This window comes from Eurosta solidaginis, chromosome 4, assembly GCF_040869045.1.
Source record: "Eurosta solidaginis isolate ZX-2024a chromosome 4, ASM4086904v1, whole genome shotgun sequence".
Lineage (NCBI taxonomy): Eukaryota > Metazoa > Arthropoda > Insecta > Diptera > Tephritidae > Eurosta > Eurosta solidaginis.
Window position 1 is genome coordinate 57920544 of NC_090322.1, and position 10762 is coordinate 57931305.

The 10762-nt window shown below is 37.5% G+C and overlaps 1 pseudogene; it reads right to left on the reverse strand.

Annotated features, from left to right (window-relative positions):
• Nucleotides 1-7116: 7116 nt before the first annotated feature.
• On the reverse strand, nt 7117-9759 carry LOC137247930 (glucose dehydrogenase [FAD, quinone]-like; annotated as a pseudogene).
• Nucleotides 9760-10762: the final 1003 nt, after the last annotated feature.

The following is a 10762-nucleotide window of genomic DNA, read 5'->3' on the forward strand; positions in this document are numbered from 1 at the left end:
GCAATAAAACCGCGCCATAGCCGTACATACTTGCATCTGTGTGGACCTCAGTGACTGCCTCAAGGTATATATAAAATTAAAACTGGGGCCGTAACCAAAGCTACTTTAAGTTGCTGGAATGCGGCTAGCTCCTCGTCTCCGATCTGAAACCTATTGTCTTGGCGGAGAAGCTCAGATAGCGGCTTTGCTATAATCGCGTAACCTTCAATAAACCTTCTCAAATACGACGTTAACCCTAAAAAGCGCTGAAGACTTTTCTTTGAAGTTGGTACCGGAAAATCCTCTACTGCCTTTGTCTTTCCTAAACATAGCTTAATTGTGCTATTTTCTATCACATAACCTAAGAATTCAACTTTTTTCTTCAAGAACTGACATTTTTCCCATTTTATCTTCAAACCACTTGCGGATGCAACTTCCAGAACGAGTTCCAAGCTCTTCATGCCTTCCATTTCGTCTTTCGCCGAAATAATCAAGTCATCCATGTATACGACTACAACGCCTGATTGTATTAGAGGGCGTAATACTGCCGTTATATACCGTGAAAAGACTGCGGGTGAGTTGGAAATTCCGAATGGGACATAGAGGAACTCGTATTGACCACTATGGGTCACGAACGACGTATATTTTCTGGAATCTTTCTCTATAGGCACGTGGAAGAACCCATTTGACAGGTCGAGCGTCGTGAAGACTTTGGCGCCTTGAAGTCGTTCTAAAACGTCGTCAATTAATGGCATAGGGAAATTGTCTCTATATATTTTTTCGTTTAACTGGCGGTAATCGCAACAAAGTCTTTTACTTCCGTCTTTTTTCGATACCAAAACCAAAGGTGACGCATATTCCGAAGAGCTGGATTGGATGATGCCTTCTTCTAGCCACTTCGCAATTTCGGCGTCTACCCAACACCTATCTTCATATGAAAATCTCCGTGGTCTTTGATATACTGGCTTTTCATCGGTTAAAATGATCTTCATTTCTACTGGAGACATTTTACTTCTCACGGGTACATAACTTTTAACTAAAGACCTAATTTTTGCCTCTTGGAGTGCATCTAAGTGCGCCAGATCTAACTCTTTCTCTCTTTCTTGGCTTTCCGCCTGCATATATTTCCAAATTCATTAAAAAGTTCGAACGTTTCTTCTTTTCTACCAACAATTGACTTAGTGTCCGTAGCTAATTTGCTATCAACGGCTGCCTGTCCACCAGCAACTGCACTGCTTCTTTCTATTGTTATTGGCTCAGAACTCGCGGACACAGTTCCCCGTTTTCTAAATTGCACTTAATCATTCTTTATTACTATGTCCATCCATTTCAAAACGTCATTGCCAATAATAACACCGAATATGGAATCTCTCTCGCGAACAACATGAAAGTTAATAACAACTGCGGAGTCTTCAAACTCTACTTCGGTCTAAAACCCACATAAAGTTATCAAGGCACTATCGGCTATACCGAATAGTTGATGCTTTTCGTTGGTTAACTCGAATTCGCCTAATGATACCAACACTTCATATCTAATCAAGCATAAATCACATCCTGTATCTATGAGTGCTGAATGTACGAAGCCACGAATTTTAATGTCTTTAAAAATAAGTCCGCCCCGTGATACGGTTCTGCTTTTTGTACTCATCATGGTTGCATTAAGCGATTCTGCCTTCAACCCCTTTTTGGGGTTTTTACAATTCGACGCTATGTGACCCAGTTGGCCACATTTAAAAGAAGTGACTGTAGCCTGGGGACAATTACGCAAAATGTGGTTTGTTTCACCGCACCGAAAACAGCGTTTATCTTGTTGGTGTTGCGCTTGTTTTGGTAATTTCCCAGATTGTTCGCTTGATTTAACTGCAGCTGCTCGGCTACTTCCCCTGATTTTCTCGTAAACTGTTATTTGCTCTTTTAACTTGTTTATGTTTCTTGCCAGGTAGAGATTTGCCCTGTTGGACCTCGTTTCTGGCAAGCCATCTATAAAATATTCTAAATCAATCATTTTGCCTATTTCCACGAGGTTGTACAAGTACTCTTTGTAATCTTCGTTATACTGTTTTCGCCTATTGCGCAACATACGATGCACTTCACTTGCAGATACTGCTGAACCAAATTCTTCTTTTAACGATTTTTTCAAAGAGTCCCAGTCTTTTATTCCTTTTTGGCACTGAACAAACATCTTAGCACCACCTTTTAGCAATTGCTTTGCATAAATAAATTTTTGCAATTCATTCCACTGCACTGCTGCAGCGTTCTCCTCTAAAATTTCTAACCACTTTTCTATTGATGCTTGGCCTGAACCTGAAAAACAAGACAAAGAATCTTCGATGTCACGAAGTGTGAAGGGTGTTCTAGTTGTTTCACGCACCTTAACGGCAACGGAGTGTACAGAGGAAGCATTCTCGAAGACTTCGTCTTCGTCATCGCTAAGCTCAATTCCATAATGATCCATAAGTCTGTCTTGAAGGACTACCTTACGACCACTTGTGGAAAGCCCTAGTTCAGTGAGTTTGCTTTTCAAATTACTTACGGTCAACCCTAATATTTCATCTCTATCCATTGTGCCACGGTAAGCTTTATAACTTTTTTTTGGTATCTACCTTGTTATAATGTATTGAAATGGATATTCTTATTTTTTGCAAAAATTAGTACTCAACGCAATTCTACAATACAATCGAGTTAGTATATAAGCTTATACTTATCGTTAGTTCGTCTCGACAGTGTTCAGCTTTCCCGTTTGTAAGTGCGGCATCGGCTCGTATCAACAACTGCAACTTAGTAGGTGTAAAGTTTCTTCCATCAACTGCAACATAGGTTCGCCAAATATTATCACTTATCGGAATCGTAGATTTACTGCTGGGCTACTTCGAATTATTCGCCCATGTCAGTACAGTAACACATCAACGGTTGGGCTTTTACTTAGTCGCCCAAACAACAACATTTAAGTTTTACTGCTTGGCTACTCAACTTGTTCATCAGCAGCAGTATAGCAACACTTCAAAGTTCGTGTTCCGTTGTTCGTTAAACGAACGCCGCAAAGCGACAAAATTTATTATCAGCCCAATTCTAAACCAAAATTCCGTGCGAGTTTTTTCCCTTCTCCCATTCCTCGTATTCTAAATAAAAATTCCTTGTGAGTTTTTTCACTTCTCCCTTTCCTCCTATTCTGAACAATGTTCGAAAAAGCGGAAACCGGTTATGGGAGAAAAGTAGGTATTATGAATGTGAGGGAGATAGAGATTTCTCTGCCATTTCATACGAGTTTTTTCACTTGTTAAATTAAAGGGAATGCATCAAAATTGTTAAAGGAAATTGGTTCTTTTAAGAAAGAACACTTATTTGTACAAATTTGTGCTAAAATATGTATGTACATTCTACCACAATATTCTCACTGTTAATACAACAACAACTACAACCACAATATTCTTTATTTTAAGTCGAAAGGTATATCATAAGCAACGGTAGAGCTCTTGGTATACATATTTGATGCAGCCATTCAGAAATTGCGCAAGGATTTTTTGATAAGGCTTAAATAGATTTTGGCATATGACGAAGGACGAATTCAACTCAACTTGGCCGCCAGAAAATTGCTTTGCTGAATGAAAGCAGGCAACTCCGGCAGATTTGTGTTATGCGGCCGTCTTCTTCTTATATTCTGCTGTTGATGTTGCTGTGGCACCAAGTCATTACTCATTTCAGTGAATACCACATGAAATGCAATAAATACTGTGCATTGTTTATATTTTATTTCTTAATTTCCAACAAATTTGGAACAATAATTAAACTTTTCAATTTTTTAAACAAAATAAGAAATGTGCAACGAAATTTCAATTGACAAAACAGCTGACTTCGAAAATTCGAAATTCCTATTCCCCAATTATTGTTCTCCCTAGGAGAACAGAATTGGAGGAGTTTTCCCGCGGGAATAAAAAAATCCGCGAGAACAAAATTCCGCGAGAATATTTAGAATTGGTCTGTATTTCTTTTTCACGCAAAATATGAGCGATGAGCATAACGGCTTTTCAACGATAGGGTTTTGCATATAGGCACCCCCAATGTATAACTGTTCTATCGTATGACTTCAATTAAACCCGATATACATTTTTGGTACAGTTTTATGCAGATATTGCTGCATTTCTAGCACTGAATTTTTCACAACGATCTGTGACAAGCTTTTTTTTTGTATGTACATGTGTGGCTTAACGGCTTTAGCACAAATAATCGGACGGCGCATGAAATAAAAGTTTTTATTAAAAAATTTCCGCACTTCTGACACCATTTGTGGGGCCAAAAGGATTAACACGCTCTTTTCTTTAAAACTACGTCAAATTGTTTGTATTTCGTTTATTTCGGTTTTACAATTAACATTTCAAGTTCGTATTGTTTTGCGTTGTACGCTACTATTTTATGTTACATAGACACGTTTAGTTCACATTTACACATGTTTTAGTTCAAATTTATTTATTTAGTTAAACATTTTTACTTTGCACTTATATACTTATAAACAAAAAAGAAGTTATTTTTACTTGCCGTGGCGCGTCCGATTCACTACTCAACTTCATATGAACTGTCCTCAAGCGCAAACTATGACTTTGAAATTTGTCTATTCGCTATTTTAAAAGTTCCGTTATCCGTTTGTTGCTTGTTTGCATTTTATATTATTTATTCATGTTTCTGCTGTTAGTCCGTTGTCCGCCTGCAGTCGCTTTATGACATACAGTGTTGTAAAATGTCTTAATTACTTTAAGGCTCCCACATATATATGGCTAAACCGATTTGGGATTTCAAAATCAACTAACCATCATATCTCCTTCCTGTATCTTTCCTAAAAATGTCATGGCAATCTGTCGAGCCGTTCTCGAGTTATGGAGTGACAATCAAAATGTACACTTCTTTTTACATATATATATAGATGAAAAGGTCACCGACACATCAAACAGACATTGTAATTCGGGATCAGTTTGAATAAAAAATTGTACTCCTCTCTTGTTTATATACGTATATGTACATATATCAGGCTTGATTAGGCCATATATTTGAGATGAGCATGCTATTTTTATCGTTGACAATTGTGTTTGGGCTATAGTATTTGAACTGTGTCTGATTACGAGAGTATGTATTGGTATACATACAGTGGCGTACATAATAAAAACAGTGTCAAGTACAGTTTACGTTAGAAGCGTGAATAATGACCAAAAGATTGCAAAACTAACATTGTCATTCTAATTAATATCGTGCGTTCCGCTAAAAAATGTTGTACTTGTGCTGTGTAAAGTGATTAAATAAGAAATGTGTAATTTTCTTTGCTGATATTGAAAGTGTTTACAAAACAAACGAGAATATTCTAGCTCTTCAATTTATTCGTTTTACTGGTTGGTTAGTTTATAAAATAAAAAGAAGAAAATTAAATTTAAAAAACAAAGATAAACCAAAAGAAAATTTAATAAAAAGAAAATAAAAAAATTTTAAGCATTTCCTTTATATACATAAGTGGACAAAATCAGCGAAGAATGTGTCCTTCTCAGATATGTAATACTCCTATATTGCTACAAAAGGCTAGGTACATTCCCAAACATCAGAGTGCCGATATATTGCTGTTTAAACGTTTTTGTTTTTGTATTCAATAATGGAATGTACCTAAATTTAAATTTTTTCTTGTCACACTTATGCTGCTACAATCACAAAAATTTTATAGGCTGTCTTGTTTTGATTTCGAATTCAAAACACATTGGGAGCATTTTCTATTAGCAATATAGGAGTATTAAATATATGGTCCTTCTATATATTATTTATTATTCTATTTTTATTTCTCATAAATATTTTTACAATTCCTATGTCAAAATTTTTAAATCAAAGTTCAACAAGAATATTTTTTTAATAAGGACACATTTTTCGCTGATTTTGTCCATTTATATTATTATTTTTTCTTTTTAATTTTGTACTTTTTAGCTCTAGATGGAAAAAAGTAGTTCCTTATTACAAAGTGAAAAACTTACTTTTATTAATTCACAATTCATACAATACTTGTTTGTATACAATATAGTACATATCAGAAAAATACGTCAAGCTACACAAATTTTTAAGCTACTTGAAAATTGTTCAATTGCTAGTGAGTACGTGGATGAAGTTCCAAGATTGTAGCTAAATGGAAAGTCTCTTGAAAATTTATCGCAAGATTTCCCCGTTCCGTGCGATTTTTCTTAATATCCCAATTCGTGTGCCCCCTATCGAAACTTTTTGTACAATGTTTTATTCTGTCATCGGCCTCTGAATCAAATTTGCAATTTCAAGTCTCTAGCTCATCGAGAATTACCTAAAAGCTGGTTTAAGTTTTCATCCAATTATTTCGATCCGTGCGCCACCTAACAGATTTTTGTCCCCGTTTGTTGCATCGGCTTCGTATCTTAACCTATATGTGAGGTTTCACGTTTGTAGCTCAATGAGAAGTTACTTAAAAATCGATCTCAAAACTCAAAATTTCCAAATTTTTATCTAATTATTCCGATCCGTGCGCCACCTAATGGATTTTTTCGCTTTTGTTGCTTTGTCTCTGTGTCTTAACCTATATGTGAAGTTTTCAAGTTAGTATGGAAAATGCGGACAAACATTGAACTTTTTATAGCCGGTCAATTCATTTTTCCAAATTAATTAATAAAAATAGGCTTTATTTGACCAATATGTGCTTTAGTGCAAGTCAAAAGACTCCACTAGTACAACCCGACGTTTCGCTAATCATCTTAACATCCTCAGGGGTGACAAATATTCAACCGACCTAATATAAAGAAAATAAAAAAAGAGAGGAGAGGACAAGAAAGGAAGGAAAAGGCGATAAAAGGAAAGGGAGGGAAAGAAAGTAAACGAAATCAGAGGCATAGTGTCGTTTGTAGTGTTTGAATATCGGCCAATGTGCCAAATCTAGTTTTAATATTATGCCCATCAAACATTTATAAAAGGATAGTTGACAACAGCTGTAATTATACATCCTGATTTTACGATTTTATCGATCTTTAAATACGTTGAAATCTTACACAGGTTATGGCATTATAGCTGGAGAAGAACTGTTCTTGGGGGCTGCTACTGTGTGTTCAATTCAAACCACGGATCTGAACCCCATCGAATAATTAAAGAGCGAAATAATATTTTTTTTATTTTAAGTCGGCGATATGTATTTATTTACAAATGATACAGCATTGTAATGAAATTTCTCTTCAGATATCTGATTTGATACATAGGGTTCTTAAAAGTAATGTTGGCTTTGAACGACACACTCCTTTAGTAAATGACTTTCCCCGCAGAAATAATCTCGACGTATTTGAGGACAACTGCTGTAGATGATTACTCCTCATTAAGCCAATCTTCTCGTATAAAATCAGCTGCCTTCTCAGCAATCATAATTGTAGCCGCATTTGTATTGGCACTGGGAATCTTTGGCATAATACTGGCATCAACAACACGCACATTGTTGCAATCATTCAGACGCAGCCGCGGATTCACACAACTTGTTTCATCCATTTCTGGTGCCATTTTCACCGTGCCAACAGGATGGTATAAAGTTGTTGAGAAATATTTAATATAACAGCTCCAATACTCATCGCTACGCAACTCATAAACATCACACTCATCAATTGTGTGTAATAAAAAGTTTGCATTCATTGATTCATAAGCTAACGTATTTAATACTCGTTCCTGAAAGCGTATAGCGCGCAACAGCGTAGCCTCATCTTCTGGCTCAGTTAAATAATTATGCCTAATTATAGGTGGCTCAATGAATTCAGAGCTCCGCAATCGTATATTGCCTATGGACTTGGGATTTAAGAGTATATTATAAACACCTAAAATATCTGAAGTTTCAAGTGCCTTTAGTAATTGTGCTCTAAATTGTTCGTTAATACTCAGACCAGTTAAAAAAATGTTCAGACCAGCAAAATCACCACGTCTTATAATGAAATGATGGTACTCAATATCCGGATATGCGCTTTTTTTAAGTGTATTAATAAAACCGGTTAACGAGACAGTATTGTGCGAGGACAGTGGACCCTTTTCGTGAATTAGATAGTTATAAATACTATCCAAGCTATCCAACGTTGTCCAGGCTCGTGCCTTATGCTCGTTCAATTTCATGAAAGTCATAACATAGACATGATCTTGCATATTATCACCGATGTGCAAATCATTAATAAGCGGAATTTTTAACTGATTCAAATGCTGTGCTGGACCCACACCAGACAACATCAACAACTTTGGCGTTTCAATGGCACCAGCTGACAACACTAATTCCTTGCCGATGTTTACATTCATTTCATGCTTGCTTTGTAGTGTAAAACTCACTGAGCGTACATTGCGCCCAATTTCGTCAAAATTAATTTGGTGACGCGCGCATTTTTTATAATGTGCAAGTTAGCTCGCTTCGAAACTGTAGACAGATAACTTTTGGCTGTGGTCGAACGTTTGCCATTTTGAAATGTTCCCGGTAAATTAGCATAACCAATTTCGCTACCTTCTGCAAATTCGCGTACGCGTGCTAAACCCAATTCAGCGGCACCTTGGAAAATCATTTGCTCTATATCCTCATCGTGTACTGGGAAATCATTGAGTGTAACATAACCTTGCGGTTGCTCTTTACTACCACTTGGTTGTACGGAACGTTCAAAATAAGGTAACACATCGTCCCAACCCCAACCAGTGTTACCAGCTTGCGCCCAACCATCGTAATCGCCACGATGTCCACGCACATAAAGCATAGCGTTAACGGCACCAGAACCGCCTAACATTTTACCCCGCGGCCAGTAGCAACGACTTTTGGTCCAAGCCAAACATGCCTTATCACTGTGTTCAGTCCAATAATTCCAAGTACCGTTTGTGTGTTCCAATGCGTAGAAAAGTGCAGGCACCTGCATGGATTTTTTGAGAAAACAGCAAACTTTACTGTGAAACTTAAGTACATATATTAGGGGATTCGCCTTGTCTTGCAAACAATTTGCATGGAATGCATGAATTGCGCGGATTGTAAACTCACAACAACAAAGTACGCGCAAAATTTTATCAATCCCTACCACGCAATGTTATGCTCAAAGCAATGTACATATATTTTCGTGCAACGAGTTGTAGGAATTGAAAATGCGACCCTGCTTCAATGGCATTGATTTTAATCCTCTCATTTGCTCATGAAAAACATAATAATTGTTTTTGATGATTTTTCGTGCTATTTTGTTATTTGTATTTCAATACTTTGACGCTTAGTAACGCATGCAATAACTCCGCAATGGGGTGCTCTCGTAGTATTGCATCGGATATATGCAATCCATGCACCTTGCAAGGCGAAGCGGCTCCCCCTATTGTATATCTCACCTCAGACTCCGTTGGTGGATCACCGCCTGCTTCTAGCACCAACACTTTCCAGTTTGGATTTTCACTTAAACGACTTGCTATCACTGAACCCGCAGAGCCAGCACCTACAATCACAAAATCATACATATCTAATCCATGTTTCAGTGCTTCCTCCGCGTAGTCTAACGGCCATAATTCGGGTGCTGAGATGGCACATTGCGCGGTGAGAAGCGCTTGGAGCAGCGTGTTGACTAGTGTGTTGAAAGTACCGACACTATGACCCGCACACTCAGCCGGTAGCAAGTGCGATGACATTATTGTGTGATGATAATTCAAACTGCGAGCATTAATTCAATTGCAGGGGTTTAACTAATTAATTGCTCTGTCATATATTTGTAGGTTCAGTCTTGATTGTAGGAAGTTAGTAGAATACTGTCGTATCAATAAATAAAAATTCTCCCTTTTATAGGAGATTATCTCAATCACTATGCCAATAAAGAAAACTCGTCATCGCACTTGTTTGCATTTTTCATTTGTCCCCATTGTATAGCATGTACTAGTGCTGGCAAAAAATGTCGATGTAATATCGCGAATTCGATAACATTGCTTTCATTTAAAACATCGCTTTGATTTCTGCGATACTTTCTATTATTATTAGTGACAAATGAGAAAATCATATTAAATATCTATAGGCTCTCAAATATTATGAATCAAACCGTTTGAACGCACCAGTCTCTTCTTCGCTGAGCCAACTGCTGCTAATTTCTATCATAAAGGGAAATTGAGCCGCCCTCTTCCTCTGATTCCGTAGGCGGGTTTCCGATACGGATATCTTATTGACAAGAAAATCTTCTCTCGATCGCATAAAATGATCCAGCCAGCGTAGCCGCTGAATTATGTTTATTTCTGTACAATTCATTATTAAATCATCCTCGGTACTCGCCATCGCTATCGCGGAGAGCTCCGTAAATCTTTCGAAGAAATTTTCTCTCGAACACTCCCAGAGCCGCCTAATTCCATATTGTCAACATCCATGCTTCTGCACCATATAGCAATATGGGTATTACAGTGGCGAATAAATGAAGGGGGAACTCGGGGAATGCCTTCCATTCCTGGCGGGAGCATCTTCTTTCATTAGCATGATATGGCCTTGCTAGCGAAGCCGCTGTGTTCTATTTTGTTGGGCTTTGTTTATCTCTTCAAAGAGCTTCCACAGCTTACCCGCCATCGCAAACGCGCAAATAGCCACAAATCTGCCGTAGAACTTTTATCTTTCGAATAGAATAGAACCGACGCGACAAAAAGTGGCTTGTTGCTTGAGATTTTCGTTTGCGGAGACATGGCTTTAATTCCGAATCGGCTACTTGGTTCAAAGTAGCATTTGTGGCCAGGTATAATTCTCCGTTTTTTTTTTCTCATATTCTCGTTTAGTTTCGAGCTTCTCAGAGGAATC